Raw genomic sequence first — 18,504 nt, 5'->3', positions numbered from 1 at the left:
CCCTTACTCATCTGTCCTCCCCCTCCACCCCTCACTCCTCAAGTTAAGAGCACCTTGAGCGGGGGCCTATGAGATTTGGCCATAGCTCCAGCAAAAAGGTTGAGGGAAGTGGGTCCTGCTGCCCAGAGACCATGAAACTGCTGATGGAGCCCCTAGCAGTGGTTGGGGGAGGGGAGGCCGCTGCGCGGATGGTAAAATGTTCCAAATAATCAGGAACAGACTGTTCGTAGAAGCAGACTAGAGAAAATATTCATCAGGGACACATGATTAAGTGTTAGAAGAAGTAGATCCTGAAACTGGGATGCAGAGAGCCAGAAGCCACAAAAGCCAAGTTACACTTGTCACCAAGGGCGACAACAGGTTTCAGAGTTCATGTCCTCAAGGAGTGGCGTTTTCTCCACTTTCAGTTCTAGGCACATGGTGGGTGCTCGTGAGACATGTGCATGACAACTACCTGATTCCACAATAAAAGGGTCTAAAGCCAGAAGCATTTGTCCCTTCACTCTCCATCAGGCTGAGTCCCAGGGCGGTCCCCTCAACGAGAGCCTGAGGTGTGCATGGCAGGCTGGCCCCTGCTTGAGTCTCACACCTTCCAGGGGAGTCATGCCCAGCTCTGTATTTCTCCTTGATTGCGCTGCTCTGTGGTATTTTTAGCTTGGCATCTTAGCAGTTTCTCAGATGCTGTTCAAGATGCTCATGGCTACATCTTGAGAACTACATGGTACAAAACTGGGGAGAGCTCTCCCGAGACCCACCCACAGCATCTTTATTCCATAGCTCCACCTATGAGGGTCTCTGTGGGCTTTTTTGTTTTTTGTTTTGCTGCAGAGGGTTGTGGCACACAGGATTTTTAGTTGCAGCATGTGGGCTCTTAGTTGTAACATGTGGGATCTAGTTCCCTGACCAGGGATTGAGCCTGGGTCCCCTGCACTGGGAGCAAGGAGTGTTAACAACTGGACCATCAGGAAGTCCCAGTGGTCTTATGCTAGTTTTCCTCTTTGACAAGCTTGGGTGCCAGAAGCCCAGGCTGGATCTAGCCTATAAATCAACCTGAACTTTGGCAGGAAATAAAAGAGAAAGCTTTTAAAGATATTACCTTTCTGTCATTAGGCAGAGTCAGTTCTCCAAGGGACTAACGAACGACCTTCATTTGACTTTAGGTGGTTAAGCAGCTAGATGGCTTATGAGCAAGGAAGCTCTCTTGTGTTAACCTCAACAAGAGGCCGCAGCAAGGCCCCTGGGAGGGCAGATCTGTCTATTTGACACCCATGGAAAAATACATAAGGGGCTTCCCTGGTGGTCCAGTGGTTAAGAATCTGCCTGCCAATGCAGGGGGCACATGTTCAATCCCTGGTCTGGGAAGATTCTACATGCCGGGGCTACTAAGCCCGTGTGCCACAACTACTGAAGCCCGCATACCCTAGAGAAAGTGCCCCACGACAAGATAAGCCTTCACGATGAGAAGTCCGTGTGCCACAGGAGAGTAGACCCCGCTCACCATAACTAGAGAAAGCCTGTGAGCAGCAATGAAGACCCAGTGCAGCCAAAAAGAATTTTTTAGTATCCTTCACTTTTTTTTTTTAATATTTAAGGGTGGGATCCCTTTTCTATTTACTGAAAAAGTTTAGGAAATATAGCAGCAAACAAATGAAAGTGAGATGGAAAGTCTACTGATATTAGGATGGCGTGTCCTGTCTTAGAGATTTAGAGGTGTCTGGATCATCTTCTGTATGAGCTTAAAAACACTTTCTCGTATAAGAAGTTTAGGAAGAGGAGAGGTGGCTTTAAAGCCATTACACCTAAAGGTAAGGGCAGGTGAACTACAGGTGAATTGGGGTAGGGGGAAGAAATTGAGGAAGCCCTATGTCACCTCTGGATTTCAGATTCTTCTCCTTGTAAAGAAGGAGTCAAGGTAAAAATCATTTAGACCTCTTCCGCCTCTATTAGGATGTCTAAAGGTCTGTAAAAATCAAAGCTATGGATTTTCCAGTAGTCATGTACAGATAGATGTGAGAGTTGGACCATAAAGACGGCTGAGCGCCGAAGACTTGAAGCTTTCAAACTATGGTGCTGGAAAAGACTCCTGAGAGTCCCTTGGACTGCAAGGAGATCCAGTCAGTCAACCCTCAAGAAAATCAATCCTGAATATTCATTGGAAGGACTGATTCTGAAGTGGAAGCTCCGATACTTTGGTCACCTGATGCGAAGAGCCGACTCATTGGAAAAGACCCTGATGCTGGGAAAGAATGAAGGCGAGAGGAGAAGGGGACGACAGAGGATGAGATGGTTGGATGGCATCATCCACTCAATGGACATGAGTTTGAGCAAACTCCTGGAGATGGTAAAGGATAGGAAAGCCTGGCATGCTGCAGTCCATGGGGCATGGTCATGACCACGTTCCTCTCCTGGTGGAAGGAGACATGGCATCATGTGGGGTGAGGGGGACTTGGTGTGACCCTCCCCCTCCAGAATCTGGATGACCTGCTGCTTTTGTTGTTAGAAAGTCTACACATTCTTCTTTGCTCATTTGAACTTGGCAAGGCCGTCTTGTCCCCCATTGCCTCAGCCTCCTGATGCATAGCTGAGTTCACAGAACCATCCAGAAGCCACTGCCTCGGCCCACACACCAAGAAGAGTCACGACATGGTAGAAAGAAAATGAGCCTGGGGTCAATGTTCCAACTCAATTGTGTCACTGCCGACTGGCCCTGGGAAAGGAACAAAAAGAGCCAAGTGATAACAGATGTCAGCCTTCCAGCCATACACACCTTTTGGAGGATTTTTTTTTTTTCCAATGAGTTGGTTTAATTTCAGGTGGTACAGAAATCAGAATAGAACATAGACTTAAGAATACACTTTGGCAGGATTCTGGACTGGGTTTATATGGATCTCATAGCTAAGGTAGAAATGGCTGAGAAGAAATGAAGACAAATGAGCCAGTGTATGATTTTTGTTTTTGTTTTTTTTTTTACGAAAGTTTATTCTTAAATGTACAATAAGTTCCAAGACAAGACTTCATCCTAGCTAGAGGATGCAAAGGGCTGTTATGGCAGGGAATGCCGGTGTTTGCAGAGGAATGGAACTAAGGATCATCACTGTCTTAGGTCCACGGAACAGCTTATTTTTTTGCCAGATTTCTTAATTCCACCTGTGGCCAGGGGGCCTTTCCCCCGGCCTTCACTTTTAGCTCCTCAAGTTTCTTCAGCTCCTCCTTCTGTTTCTGCTTGAATGCCTTATCTTCCTCATCCATCTCCTTGTCTTGCTTCTTGGGCTGCTTCAGGGGCTTCTTCTTGCCACCTTCACAGCCTGGCACCTGCTTCCCCTTCCCCCGGTGATATTTTTATATACAATTTATATTATTTATTTATTTTTGGCTGGACTGGATCTTCGTTGCTGCATGGGCTCTTCTCTAGTGCAGCCTTCTCTCCAGTTATGTTTTGGTGGCTTCTCTTGTCGTGGAGCACAGGCTGTAGGCACACAGTCTTCAGTAGCCACTGCATGTGGGCTTCGGTATTCACAGCACACGATCTTAGCCGCCCAGGGCATGTGGGATATTCCCAGAACCAGGGACCGAAATTGTGTCCCCTGCCTTGCAACATGGATTCTTAACCACTGGACCACCGAGGAAGCCCTCCTGGAAGATTTTAATGAGAGATACTACAACTTATGCTGTGTATGTAGGTCTATGAGGAAATTGGCCTAGGATGCTAAGACTCCTATGTTCTGACAGTTCAAAATTCCAATTCTTTAATAAACTCATGAACTCTGAGACTGGGGTTATAATCGTTTGCAATAAGAAAATCAGTTAATTACTGAAAACTTACTATGTATCACTTTGCTCTTTCCCTTGAAAGACTTGAAATACAGACGGGCTGTGTTTCATAAAATCACTAAAATATACATCCACATATGCCAAGTGACAAATGACGGCACCGTGCAGGCAGAACATCTCCTGGGTCCTGAGGAGGGAGCGATTACCCAGCATGCCTCGGTGACACGTCTGCCCAGCCCAGCCCCCACACGACCTTCACCAGTTTCCATCTCAGCCAGGAGAAGCCAAGCACAATGGATTATTGGGAGGGTGTTTTAAACTCCAGGGTTTATGTCTCAAGGACACAGCAGGTGGTCCCAGACCCTGCCTTCTGTGACAGCATCTCTCCTGCCAGCCCCACAGTACTGGAGCGGTGCTAATGGGGATCCCCACAGTGGCCCCTGGAGAAGGGGCACAACCCAGAGCTGTGTCCATCCTCCTGGGATGGGGAGCACCAGCCACCAGGGGAGAGAGCACCCAGCTGGAACTCAAGTCTTTGCTTGTCCCCAGGTTCCTAAAAGGGAAACTGTCTTCTCAGAATTTTCCTCCATGTTTCAGAGGTGAGGAACCCACAGCTCCAAGAATGACATTCACCCAGGTTTCAAATGCATTAGAGCAGCACCGGGCAGGCAGCACCGCTGGTCGGAGCCATTAACGTCCAGTGTCCGGGAGGACATAGCAGGGACATAGCCCCCCTGCCCAGCCCTGCCATCACCCCCACCCACCCCAAGAATGAGCTTGAATCAAGCACAGCAGACACAGTAGGCTGGGGAGGCGGCTCACAGGGCGGGGGGGAACCTCTCCCTAGGGAGCCAGTTGCTCAGTTTATGTTTTTGGAATAAATCACTGGTGTAATAATAGAAGTGAAGGCACTGGAGTGGAACATCGTGACAGAAAAGCTCCCACTAGCATGTCCATCAGATGTAAGTTTCTTGCCCCAACATCCTCCTGCCCACAGGAGGAGGGGGCCTGCCTGACCAAAAAGGTGAGCCCCCTACTTCCCCTGCAGCCCTATTGCTCCATCCTCACCTGCCTTCCTGGGAGGAGGTCTTAGTGTCGGTGAACCTTATTTGCTCTGTCTGGGGTTTCTAGAGTGGTCTAGGGGGAGAAGGCAGCTCTGGGGCTGGAAAGGACTTGAGAGACCGTCTTATCTAGTCCTCTCGTGTTCCATGAGGTGTAGGTCAGTGACTTGCCCTGGCCCACACCTGTGTCTGACTTTCTTGCCAGGGGAGCCCTTCCCACCATGATAGCCTGCTCCGGGTGAGGAGTGGAGAGATTTCCAGTGGATTCCAGCAGCTGAACACCTGCCTGGTATATGTCCCGTTTGCGTTTTCCCTTCCTGAACGCCCTTCCCCTGGTTGACCCCCCAGGCATCCTCCAGGGATCCAGCCAAGCCCCACCCTCTCTGGGCACCTCCTGCTTCCCAGGTTGATGTAACCATCCGTCTGTTTTGTTTTGAAACTCCTTTGGCCTGGGCCTGTCATGGCCAAACATGGGTCACATCGTGCTGCCGCGAAGCCACCGATTGACTAGGCAGCTTCCTCACTCACCTGACCACTGCTTGGGGCAGAGATCCCGTCACATGTGATGTGCACTCCGCCATCCAGCACGTGGCAAGTGTGCAAGAGATGGTGTCGAGTGTGTGTGGCCGTGTGTGCAGTGGCACTCACATCACCAGCAGGAGCCTGGTCTGCAGATCTGGGTGTTCCTCCCCAGGCAGGAACAGCTGTTCACAGAGCAGCACATGGAGAGAAGTAGGAGGAGGGAGTACACAGGGTCAGGTGCAGGAGTGGTGACAACCACGAATCCCAGTGTCACTAGGAAAGCCATGAGCCCCCTGGAAGCAGGAGACATTCAGGAGACAGGGGAGGCGTGGAGGCCGCAGCAGACACTGCAGGACTCCACTCAGAGCTTTGATTCCCACAGGGTCTGGAGGTTTATCCAGGCATAACACCTCTAAAAGGTCATTCCTCCCAAGTGTGCCCCCAGGATGCATGTAACCCCTGGTGCAAGGCAGGGACATCTGGAAGGGGTCGAGGTTACACAGGGATGCCCCTCTGCTCCCAGAGCTGTGCCACCCGTCATCACCTGAGCCACTGCTGGATGGGATAGGCTCCACAGCTGCAGGAAGGCTCGGGTGTCCAATGACCTGAGCGTAGTCTTGCTCTCCCATCAATGAGCACAAGCTCTTGGTAAACAAACCGTTTCATCTCACGAGGCATCAGCTCCCTCGTCTGGACTCCCAAGTGTGTAATCTGAGTCTACCTGCCCCTCCAGCTTCCCACCAAGCATCATCCTGGGCTCCAATCCAGCCCTGCCACCTGCCTCCCGCCCTTCCACCGGGGTGGGGGAAACTAACATTGCATCTTAAATGCCTTGTGGTCACAGACTCAGCAAAGGTCTGCTTGTGGCCAAGATTCAAAGGAGAATCAAGACCCAGTATGGAAAGTAGAGACTGGACAGGGAGATCCTTCAGCAAGCAGGACGTGTCGGGCTGATGGCCTGGGACTGACAGTGGGGGTGCAGAGACACGCCAGCCCTGCTTCCTGCCCCTTCCTCTGCCCCTATGGGGGAGGGGCCAGGCATTGTGATGACCCCCTTATTCAGACTCTCCCCTTCTCCTTGGCGAGGTGGCAGAAGCAGCTGGTTGACCCCTCATCTCAGAAACCACCTTCCCCCAGAAAAGCCCACCTCAGCTCTGTAAGCCCCCTCCCTTTTCACTCTGTTCTTCCTGTGTTAACAGCTCAATCTATATGCTGATGGCTGTGGTCCGTGCTTTCAATGGCAAGAGGCTGCAGCCCATGCATGGCAAGTGAGGAGGGAAGTTCCTAGGAGAGTTGTCTGTGTGGCTGGTGGAGGCCGGGCATGTATAAGAAGCGGGGCTTTGGGAGCAGAAAAGGACGCTTCATGGGTTGTCAGGCCCCTCCCACCAGTGGGTGCAGGAACCAACCGAGATCTTGGTTACCTGGCTCCCAATTTGATGGTTAAGTGACCCTGACTGTGGAGCTCTTGTGGCTGTGGGAACATTCTGGATGCATCTGTGGCTAGAATTCAGACAAGCCCAAAACCCATTCCTGCCAAGGAGAAAATGGCTTTGACTCTTCCCAAGGTCATAATAAACCCCGGGAAACAGCAGGAAAGCTATGTGTGAGCAGCTCACACCGGCTGAACAGGCGGCTCTTGGCAGAGCCCAGAACGGTCAGGTGGTGGGAGTGGTACCAGGCAGGAGGGAGCCCGTGGACAGCAGGATGGAGGGTGTGTCTCCGGGTGAGCCCCAGCCGAGACCTGGCCCCTTGGGTGCATGTTGTCAGCTGCCAGGCTCACAGGGGCTCTGGGCATGGGTGCCCTGCACAGCTGGAATCACCCTGCGGGCTCTGGGCAATGCATCCTGGAGGTCAAACAAGTGACCTCCCTGACTTGCTTGTTTGCACCTCATGTCAGCCATCCTGTCTTTGCAAGCTGGCTGCTCTTGCTGGTCAAAGATTCTTCCTTCTCCTTTGGGATAAAGAAAAATTGGAAGAGAATTAGACTCACTCTGAAGGCACATGTTTGGTGTCACCCAGCCCGACATGGGGCATTTGACGAACCCTCCAAGGTTTAGGGTCTTGATTATTCTATATTCAGCCCTTCCAAAAGCTTAGTTTTCTGACTTTTTGTCTTTGAGACTCTGAACCCAAAACACAAGGAGCACCATCTCAGTCTCCTTGGACACCCACCAACCAGATCCGTGCACCTTTAGCACCTTCCCAGAGGGGGTCGCCAATAATAAAGCAGCGTCTTTCAGTAAATGTTTATTGTATTTGAGGGTAATTTGCATCACTGAATTACCCATCTTACTGTTCTGTTGTGACCACAGCGTGTGATATCAATCAGGATGTCTTACTTCTCTTCGGAATAGGAGAGAGAAACTGAAGAGAAGTTACTGCTTCTTCATTTAGGGCTGCACCGGTGCTGCCCTGCCCTCTCCCCTCCCAGTCTGGTACCCAGGAATTCTAGTCTCTTCCTATGGATGAGAAAACAGACCTGGGGTTGCCGTGGAGTTGGAGGGAGTGGTCACTGCCCAGAGCTAGTGAGTCCAGACTGGGCTCACATCCCAGGCCCTTAACTAGCCAGCCGGCAGCCTCCCTCAAACACACCCCACTCAGAGCTAGGGGGCACATGGCTGCTTCGCCTGTCCAGGCCCCCAGCTGTGTCCACCCTGGGCTCTGTCCCTAGTTCTCAGAAAAGACTCCAACCTCCTCACATTGGAAAATTAAAGGAAAAAAAAGTCTGATTCAGTCTCAGAAGCTCGTCAGCTTAAGAAGCGCTGCTTTTTAAAGTGCCTCTGAATCACTCACCTTTTCAACCAGCCTCCCCACTCCAGCCTGCGAGTGAGCGGGCAGGTGAGGCGAGAACAGAGCAGCAGCCTCATCCCTGAGTCAGCGATGACTCCCCGGCTTTCTCCTCCACAGCTTAATCACCTCCTGACTGGGTGTGAGGCACTCCCAGCGTCACCTCCTTTGTCTGACCCTCGCCTCCCTGCCATCCGGCCACCAATTTGTCCGCGATGATGGAGCATGCTGTACTTGCCAGCACCCCCAAAAGGAAGCCCGGCAGACAAGTGACTCAGGAATCGGGACCCACCCTCCTCCCCCTCACCATCTGCTCTCAGCACTGCGCCTCTGGGGCAAAAAGAGGGGCCGAGAGATTGCTCCCACAGAAGCCTGCAGATGACGGAGACCCCCACTCCCACTTGCGGATCGGATGGTACCTTGTGTTTCTGCTCAGCAGTGACGAACACAGCGTCCCTGTCATCCTCTGCTAGGATGCCAACAGCCCACGTGGCCTGGGGGTGTTCCAAGCCTCTCACCTCCCTCTCAGGCCCCTCATGAACACCTGCCCGCCCCCCACATGCCACTGAAGTGTGGGGCATCTGGTCTTTTCTGCTCCCTCTGTGGAACCTTCAAAATCCCTCACCTAGACTGTTGACCCAGGCACCTGGTAGCCAGAGACACTGTGCCATCTGCCCGCCCAAGGGTACCACCCAGGGTACCCAGGGGTACCTGACCTGCGGGCATGGGCAATTCTCTGTAGCAGAGGTCAGTCTACAGGGATGTCCCGAGGTCACTTCCTTTGATCTGCATGTAGCCAACAGTGGAGATTGCACAGTGTCCCCCGAGAAAATATGGTGCCCTGTGACTCCTGCTCCTCGGGGACAGGGAAACCCACTGCATCGACTTGGCAGATAGCTCACTTTATCTGTTGTTTCAAAGTTCTCATCTCTAAATGGCAGTGGTGAGTGAACATCCCCGCTGGTCAGTGTGCAGGTTGCTGGGACACTGTAGAGGGTGTGTAGGACACGGGACTCAGGGGCTGGGCACAGGAAACACAGATGGTTTGCACGGCTGACTTCGGGGCAGAGCTGCAAGCCGGGGCAGATGAGAAGGATGGACCATCTAAGGTGGTCAGGAGGGAGACGCCAGCCCCTGTTCCCAAAGGACCCCAGGGGGCACCCCTGAGGGGTCCCTGAGTAGCACGCCTCCTGCCTCCACCTTTCCCCTGTGCTTATCTCCGAAGCCTGGGGATCAACCAGTCCCTGAGATGATTCTGACTCTGAAAGCAAAAGTGTCCATGACTGTGGCTCTTACTCACTGGGGACCTTGGTCTTCTTTGAGAGTTGGATAAAAACTCTAAACTCTTTCTCCAGAAAAACCCACATACACCAAGATACACAAACACATCCTTAGGAGTCTATAGTCAGGAAGGAGCCTGTGGCCACTGAGGCAAAGCGGCCCAGGTTTTCCCTTCCTACCTCATAAGTACCTCGACTCTGCCAGGCACATACTCCCCGCCTCCTCCTAGAACATCCCTGGACACTGCCCCCTCCCCCACTCTAGCCGCCAGTGCAGAAGCTGCAGCGTGGTTGCGATGGCAATGGTGACAGCAGTTGCTAAGGAGCCAGGAGGCCGGGTGGGGGTAGGCGAGTGGGCAGCAGCCCAGCAGGGCAGCCCCCCGTGCAGGTCTTAGCGCCTCGGGCCCTGGAAATGGTGTTCCCAGCTGGCTGCCATGGCAACAGCAGGCTTGGGAAACTATTCATCAGGGTCTGGACAGATTTCTCCAGCTCCCCTTGCTCTTTCTCCTCCCTAAGTGGCTAAATGAGGTGTGGACGGATCCGCCGGGAGTGGACCAGGGCACTGAGGGTCTAGGGCTAGTCGCATGTCCCTCACGGCAGGCTCCTCAGGAGGCTGAGTGGCCAGAGATGGGCCTGAGCCAGCTCCCAAGTGGAGGCCCAAACCCAGAACCATTCCTCTTCCTGGGGCCCTGGCCCCTCCTGCTGGGGAACGCTGGCTCCTGGCTCAAGGAGTTGTCCTGGGAGGGAGACCTACCTGCTGATCCCAGGTGAGCCAGGGTCAGATGGGATGGGTCACTTCCAGCAGGGCTATTCTGAAGATGTGGGGACCATGGAGGGTCAGGCTGATGGGAGGGGTCAAAGATCAGGACTTGATGGCACTGGATCTGATTCAAGTGAAGCAAAGAAGCAGAAGAGGTTCAGGACAGAACAGAAAGGAGCAGAACAGTGCAGTGTCAGGACCACCGGTCACTGGTCTGAAGCACCGTCAAGTCACCTCCACTGGGTGGTGGTTAAATGGTGTGCCTCTCTCAAGCTGTTCTTCCGGGCAGCCTTCCGAATGAACTGGCATCCTCCTTTTCACACAAGGGAGCAGACCTTAGAGAGGTCAAACCCGTTGTCATGCAGCTGGAAAGGAATACAGCTGAGATTTGAACTGGCGTCTGTCTGCCTGCAAATGCATCTCTTACTGATGTGCCTGCAGAGTGGCAGAGGATCCGAGGGCTCTCCAGACAAGGACAAGCCCCTCCTAGCCGGCTCTGGGGTTCAGAGCCCACGTGGCCAAAGTCCCCCCTCACTGTGCATTGATGATGTATGGCTTTAGACCAGCAGTTCCATCTCTCTTGAATTCTGGGATCTAGTATGCTGATCGCTTTGTATCTATGTCTAAAGACACGCATCCGAGAACCTTTGTCCAGGGCTCTGGAGCCTGGCGGTGCCTGGCAGTAACTCTGGGAAGCTCCATAGGAAGAAGACCCTGGTCTGGGATCAGTGGACCCTCCGCTGCCAGGACAGCCTGAGCGTCTAGAGGACATTGCCTTCTCTGCTTTCAGAACCTTGGAGCACCAAGCGAAGTGGTGGGGCTGGCTGGGTTTGTGGGAGGAAGGGAGTGAGCCATGAGAAGCGCCTGCTACGTTCAGATTCTAGCACACGTACTAGAGTCTTGTAGTTGTTGGTGGTATGATTAAGTCTTTACTGGGGACCAGATAGGGCACGCAGGAACCACACAGGGAAGCATGGCCCCCACACTAGCCAAGTCAGGTCTTCAGGGCAGAGCTCTCTGGGACGGGGGTCTGGTGGACTCCTCAGGGCAGAAGCAACCATGGAAAGGAAGGACGGTCTGGTTGAGCTTTAGTGCAGGAGGAAGAACATGGGGGTGGGGGAGGAAATTTGTTGAAGAAAAACGGGAGCTAAAGCTTTAAAGGAAGGATGGGAAGGGAGTTGGGAGGGAGACAAGGGGGCTGTGAAGGCATCTAGAGTGGCCAGAAGGAGAAAGGAAAGGACAGGTGGTTCTGGGGGCAGGGAGGTCCGGCTGCTCTTGAGGGCACCGGCTCCTCACTCCATCTGGTTAGAAGGTCCCACCTGCTGCCCCACAGGGCAGTCTCCAGAAACAGAGGCCCTGGGCAGAAGCGACTGGGCTTCAGGGGCAGAGATCCTCAGGCCCTCAACATGGGAAAGGCAGTCTTCCAGGTTTGGGATTCATCCAGGCACTTGGGCTCAAACATGGCGGTGCCAATCAAGGATGTCATAATCCAGGGAGTCCAGCTAGGTGAGCTTGGCCCCTGCAAGCCAAGGCCTCTTCCCCAGAAAGTCTGAGAAGAACCTCACCTTCTCAGGGATCTCCTTCAAGTAACCGGGCTCCAGTTGCTCAAAGTCGGATCTGTAGCAGATCCTGACGGCGGCGTACATACAGACGTCCATAACCTGGTTCTCCAACACATGCCCAGTACCTTCTCCCCCTCTGTCTCCCCTCATGTCCCTGCGAAGGATGGCATTGCTCTGGCCAAGCTTGTGAACCCATCGATTAAGTACAGTGGATTGGGGAAGTCGAGACCCAGCGTGGACTTTGGGCTCAGCCGCTGGCTTCTGTCACTGTGGGAGAACCTGCATCCTTTCCTCGTTTTCCTCTTGGTCTGAGTGTGTGAACTCCAGGAGCAGGTGGATGGCGGGAGCCAGCCCGCAGGCACCCCAGGAACCCAGGACCACGGCCATCGTGCTGGCTTCTGTGCTAGGAGCTGGGCTGGAGCTTCATTGTTGAATCTTCACTCTAAGTCTTTAAGGTCAGCAGGGTCGCCTATACCGTGGAGTGACGCTCAGAGCTCATGCTGCTGCTGCTGCTAAGTCGCTTCAGTCGTGTCCAACTCTGTGCGACCTCATAGACGGCAGCCCACCGGCTCCGCCATCCCTGGGATTCTCAAGGCAAGAACACTGGAGTAGGTTTCCATTTCCTTCTCCAATGCATGAAAGTGAAGTCGCTCAGTCATGTCTGACTCTTCGCAACCCCATGGACTGCAGCCTACCAGGCTCCTCCGTCCATGGGATTTTCCAGGCAAGAGTACTGGAGTGGGGTGCCATTGCCTTCTCTGCTCAGAACTCAAGGAGGTTGGCAATTTGACGCAGAGCAGCAGGTCTTCAGCCCAGATTCAACTGGCTCCAAGTCTGTCGCTTTCTGACCTCCCACAGGCACTGGCTGTTCCTCGGGCCTGTGGATGCCAGGGAACCCTAATTGAGCCTCTTGGCTGGGGGCCCGCATGCCTCCTTCCTCCTCAGGCCCCTCCACCACACAGCAGATGGGCATCCTGCATCCTCTAGCTGCTTTCCTTTCTCTTCCTGTTCTTCTTACCCTCCTGCTCCATCCAGGCAGACCAGGAGTCACAGCCAACCAGCAGAAGCCACAGCGAGGCTCGTTGGCTCTGTCCCCTCCTCTGACCCCAGCAGGCGGGCAGCCTGGGGTCCTCACCAGGCCTGAGCACAAAGGAGAGTCATCAGAGAAGCCTGGGGACAGGGTGACCCAAAGCTGCAGCCCGTGCCTCCCCAAATTTCCCCCATTTTTCTGCCTCCTGGGGAAGCCGTCATGTCTGCAGGCTGTGCCAGGCTCATGGGGAGCCCTCAGTTTCCCCTCTCTCTGTGGTAGACACCCTCCAAATGACAGAAGCAGACCAAGCTCAGCCGTCTCTGGCGCCATGACTCCTTTTGGAATCATTTCTTAGGGGGCAGTTTGCAGTCCTGGGAAGCTCAAGATTGGGGGTCAGAAGACCTCTGTGCTCTGCCCACTTCTGCCACCAACAGGCTGGGTGATCTTGAGCGTCTGGGCCTTGGCTTCCCCTCCTGTAGCCACTGGACCATCTGGCCCTTCCTAACCTTCTGCACTGTCCTGTGAGCTCTGCAGCTTCTCCACACGTCCCAATCTGGCAATACCTCCACCTCCAGCAGCCAGGGGCCTCTGTCCTACCCAGACCTGCCAACATACAGAACATGCGAGACAGTCATTTTGTTGGTGCTGTGGTTTCTTTCGAGGGGAAGTCAAATTTAAACCATGCCTCAATCAGCACAAAAGCCGGGAGCTGGGCCCTTCCACACAATGGGTTATAAAAACAGCTTGACTCTCCCGCCTTTATTTCCCTCTCTTTGTTCCTGCTCTTTCCCAATCTCCCCATCAAGTGCGTGTATGAGTGCTCAGTCGCTTCAATCATGTCTGACTCTTTGTGACCCTATGAACTGTAGCCCACTGGGCTCCTCTGTCCATGGGATTCTCCAGGCAAGAGTACTGGAGTGGGTTGCAGTGCCCTCCTCCTAGGGGATCTTCCCAACCCAGGGATCAAACCCATATCTCCTGCATTGCAGGCAGATTCTTTACCGCTGAACTACCAGGGAAGACCACCCAGTCAAGTAACCCCTGCTAAGTGGATGTGTCTGCAAGGCTCGGTGAAGCCATGGAACCCAAGACAACGTGCTGTCCTGAGGACTTGCGGTTCCACATGAACACGGCACAGAACTCGGAAGGACCAAGGGTTTCTCGGTGCCTCTGCTGCGTCCCTTACCCACGTTAATTTTATAGCCAGATCATGTTTTCCATACCTGCCTGCTGTCTCATCAAGGCAGGAAATCAGGCTGCTCTCCTGCCGGGGCCTCACCTCCGAACTTGAGTGGGTTGACCTAGTTCCCACATCTCTGGCACCAAGGGCAAAGGGTTTGAAGACTGTGACATGCTGGTCATGCCTGTCCAGGCAGACAACAGGATGCAGATGGAGGTGGTGGAGGCAGTGAGGTTGCCAGCCTCTCCCAAGGCCCCGGGGCATCTGTGGGGCTTCTCTGAGACCTCTCTGAGGCCGGGGGCTGCCTGCTGCCGGTCTCCCCGGCAAACCTGATGCCTCGATGTTCCATACCCGCTTCTCTGGAACTCCATACACGTACCTAGCGCTTACACTCCTGCTTCTGCATTTAATCTTCTCAACAAAGCCATAGGGCAGGGTTTTACTGCTCCTTCCTCACAGACAAGGACCTGAGCTCAGAGGGGCGTATGAGTGCCCCAGACCACTCAACTGGACTCAGCTCTCATAGCACCAGCTGCTGCCTCAGAAACCGCCCTGGGGAGTTGGAGGGGCCCCAGCTCATGGTTCTCCTAAAACTGACATCACCTTTAGCCCCAGGACAGGCGGCCTGGAGCTCGCGAGCCTCAGCTCTGACTCCACCTCCCAAAGCAGCTGGGGGGTCAGCATGGAAGGGGTGCTGATGAAGGGAGCCAGGGGCACAGGTGACCCCCCTACCTGATGGAATCTCTTTGGTGGCATACAGTGTGGGTTTTGAAGGGTTTGTTAGATTTGTTCTTCTTTTCAGGACAGAAGTGAAAGAAACTATAAGGGAAGTTAGGACACTGGCCTAGCAGTCACTCTGAAAACTGAAGAATCACATGCTTGTGGAGGAAAAGTTAGAGGTAGGCTTCTGGGGTGTAACCACCATCTTTAGCTAATTGAGATGGGGGGAGGATCTGGAGGGGGCAGGTTTCGGGAGTCGTCCCCAGAGAAGAGCAGTTCTGTCTGCCCAAGGCCCCACCACGGGCCTCGAGGTGAGTCCGCGTGACTGGGTGCATGTCATGTGGGGGTTGAGTGGACAGCCCCCAGGGGTTCAAAAACGAAGGGTACACGGGGTTCAGCCTGGGAGTTTAGACCGGAGTCAGGAACTCTAGGGAAGGGATGTGATCTACCAGCCCCTGGGCTGTCCAGCCACTTTGAGGCTACACTGATGACACTGTTGCTGAGAGACAGATGCTGGGGAGCTGATGTGGAGGCAGTCAGGGGGCAAAAGGAGGTGAGGAATAGGGAAGATGGAAGAGAAAGGGAGCAAAGGATAGTGGCAGACCCCAAGGATGCAGGGAAAGACGGGCAGGGGCAGAAGAATCAAGCAGAAAAGGAGTCACAAGGCCAGATGATAAAAAAAAAGGCAGAGAAAGGAGCCGGGAACAACGGGGCTGGGGAACCGCGAACCCGTTCCCACCTCCTGTGCAGTGGCCTGGCTGGGTCTGCCTCCCCCTCCTCCTCCTGCTCAGCCTCCCACCCTCCCCAGGAGGGTGGGGTGTGGCTCAGTGTCACACCCCCTCCTCCCTTAACCACCACTCCCCCACGTCTGTCTGGATCTTTCTGTTCACCTGCCACGGTCAAGGGCTGGAACCTGAGCCCATCTGATGCCAGCTGTTTGTCCAGCACTGCTGGTGCCAGAAACTTCCTTCGTTTCTGAACCTCCTACAGGAGTTGGAAGGGGATAACAGGGCAAGTGTGAACGGGCTGTAAATCACAAAGGTTCAGACGCTCGGAGCATACATTTCCAGGACTAAAATCTTCAAATCCCTCCAGGGCAGGGGGGCTGCCCCCGAGGCACAGGACTGTGTGTCTCTGGACGTCATTGTCCTTCTGGTCCCAGGTCGGAAGAGGAGGCACTGAGGGAGTAAGTGCGTCTGTGTGGAAAAGCATACGGCTTCACCAACACTAGCCAGGTGGCTGATCCCGGCCCATGTCCAGAGATAGGGACGCAGATTCACAGGGTGAGAAGCTTTATTCTTTATTCCTGAAGTGGATCTAAGCTTCTAGCACTAGAATGATCCAGGTGGATTTTCAAGGAGCTGCTGAATATGTATGAGAGAGAGAATCTGAACACGAGAAACAGCAGAGGCGCAAGAGGAAGCTGGATGGATGAAGGCCGAGGGGAGGAAGGCCTGGGACCGCGGCACGGACGGACCCGGCCGGACAGAGATGGGAAGCGAGGCAGGAGAAAGGAGGCTCAGGAGGAAGGAAGAAGATTAGAGGCCAAGGGAGCGGGCCAGGAGCCGGCAGAGCGGGCAGATGGAGCGGCACGCGGCGAGGCCTGGCCGCCAAGCCCTGCGGCTTCCGAGGGAAGCAGTCGCTTCCAGGGAGCATGTGGAAGATCCTTGTTGACTCGGGCCCAGCGCGGCCTCCACCAGCAGGAGCAGCCCCAGTCCCCGCCCTGATCTTCCTTTCCGTCCTCCTCCAGGCTCCACCAGCCCCTCATGTGTGAGTCCCGGGGAAGCGGGAAGCCACTGCATCTTACCCGGGAGATGCTGTGTGTGCTGGGGTGTGGAAGCAGGTGGGAGGTGGGGGGAGGGAGCAGTGATTGGGCCATTGGCTAGAGTGGGACGGATCTGGTGGTTGAGGGGAGGCCAGAGTGGGACGGATCTAGTGGTTGAGGGGAGGCCAACCCTAACCCACCCGCCTCGTGCCCACTGGAAGCATCCTGCAGCTTCTCCCTGGCCTCTTGCCCAGACCACCAGATTGCCACAGTCCCCCTCCGCAGGGAGAAGCAGGGTGCACTCCAGGTTCTTGGTCAGAAGAATCCTGGGGCCTCCCTGACCTCATTCTCTCTACTGCTACTCACAGGTCACTCTCATACAGCTGCTGCAGGCAGAGGGCAGTGTCTCCATGGCCCTACCCCAACAAAGCCCCCTGATGGGAAGGAAGCTCAGAAGGACCCAGTGAAGCAGGACTCCCCCCAGCCCCAGACCCTGCCCCACCAAGTCCCAGGCCCCTCACATGCTACCCTCTATCACCCATTTCAACCTCCCTCCCCAAGGGCGGCCAGAACACTGCAGGGACTCCGACGCAGCTCACTGCCCCTAGATCCAAGGTCAAGGGCTCCGGTGGTGGCCCAGACTGGATGAGAGCCAGGCCCCAGGAGGGAAGTGGTGGAGGAGGACTGCGGGGCAGGAATGCAGTGTCGCATGGAGGCGCCCGCGAGAAAGACAGGTACCAGGGAGCCAGATGGGCCAGGCGGGAACAGAAGTTAAGTGGGAAGAGACGGATAAACAGCAGACACGCAGCAGCCAGCCAAGCATATGCTCCACAAACAGGCACCACCAGCACTCAGTTGGTGGGGGGGGAGGGGGCGGAGAGAGTGGCATGGACCTGCGGCAAGGGGATGGTAGGTTTGCTGCGGCTGACTGCTGCCCGGCTCGAACCAGGGGTTGATTCCCCCTCAGAACTATGGAGCAGCCCGTGCGGGCCAAGTCAGGGAGGAGCGCCTGACCACCTGCCCCAGGCATGGTCTCTGGTGGAAGACCCGAGCCCCAGACTTGGACATCTGAAAAGCAAGTTGCCAGCTCTAGGACCCCCAGAGCAGAAATCCCGGGGCCGAAGGGGGATTCAGATGAGTAGCGGAGAAGCAGGCCCGGCCACCCCAGGAAGTCCTGGATCCCTTTGGAGCCAGCTTCCACAAGCCCAGCCCATCCAGGTCAGAGCCCTCAGCCTGGTGATGTCATCCCTTTGAGCCCTGGGAAGGGAGGGGCGGAGCCAGGCTGGAGCTCCGCGACTTGACAGGCTCCACCCCCAGACCAGCTCAGCTTTGGGCCCTGTCTGCCCAGCTCCAGCCAGGCCTCCAGGCCAGCCTCCCTGCAGAAAAAGGCAGGCAGGAGGGTCCCACTCACCCACCCCAGCAGAAGGCTTACCTGCGGCCCTTGTCCATTACATCTGCATCCACCTAGGAGAGCCTGTTTCCTGGCACCCCAGCCTCAGCCTGCCTCTCCCCACAGCAAGTCCAGAAATGTTCGTCTGCTCTGCAAAGTACCAGGTGTCCCAGTGGAATTTCTTCTCTAAATAGTGCTGCGGGAGGCCAACAGCAAGCCAGGCACTACCCTGGGATTGCAGTGCCGAGCTAAAGGAATAAAGACTCTGAGCTGAATCTGGGACTGTTCTGAGCCCTAGGGCCAGACAGCACCCCCACAGGGTGGCCCCGTCGCTGCTCACGTGCTCCTGGGGACAAAAACCTGCTCAAGGCCAGTTGCTGGCCTTCTCTCAAAGCTGACATCAGCCCCAGCACCCTGCCCACCTCTTCTCACTACCCCTGGCTGTACCAGCCACCATGGCTCAGGGCCCTGAGGCAGGCTGGGCAGAATCTGGCCTTCCCACACCAGGCTCAGAGGTCGAGGTGCTGTTGGGGGCTGCCTCGGGGCCACGGAGCTGGAGTGGCACAGAGGCAATAGCAGCCCAGCCCAGTGGGCAGGACTCCTCACGCCACAGGGCCTCTTGTTCTGGACTCAGCTGCTTGGCATGGCCCCAGGACCCAGGGGCTGAAAGGAGCTC

General features: G+C 54.9%; 1 long non-coding RNA gene across 2 annotated transcripts; it reads right to left on the bottom strand.

The window, feature by feature from the left end:
* Positions 1-2,952: 2,952 nt before the first annotated feature.
* Positions 2,953-18,503, bottom strand: LOC133241217 (uncharacterized). Of its 2 annotated transcripts, XR_009734555.1 has the most exons (3): positions 17,871-18,503; positions 5,361-12,883; positions 2,953-3,633 (listed from the first exon to the last, which is right to left on the bottom strand). It is a non-coding gene; the product is annotated as an uncharacterized LOC133241217 (long non-coding RNA). The 2 variants fall into 2 exon arrangements; XR_009734554.1 differs by having other exon boundaries at positions 5,361-18,498.
* Position 18,504: the final 1 nt, after the last annotated feature.

The sequence above is a fragment of the Bos javanicus genome, chromosome 29 (assembly GCF_032452875.1).
Source record: "Bos javanicus breed banteng chromosome 29, ARS-OSU_banteng_1.0, whole genome shotgun sequence".
NCBI classification, from domain to species: Eukaryota; Metazoa; Chordata; class Mammalia; order Artiodactyla; family Bovidae; genus Bos; species Bos javanicus.
The sequence above is the reverse complement of the archived record's forward strand: the minus strand, read 5'-3'. Positions and strand labels throughout refer to the sequence as shown.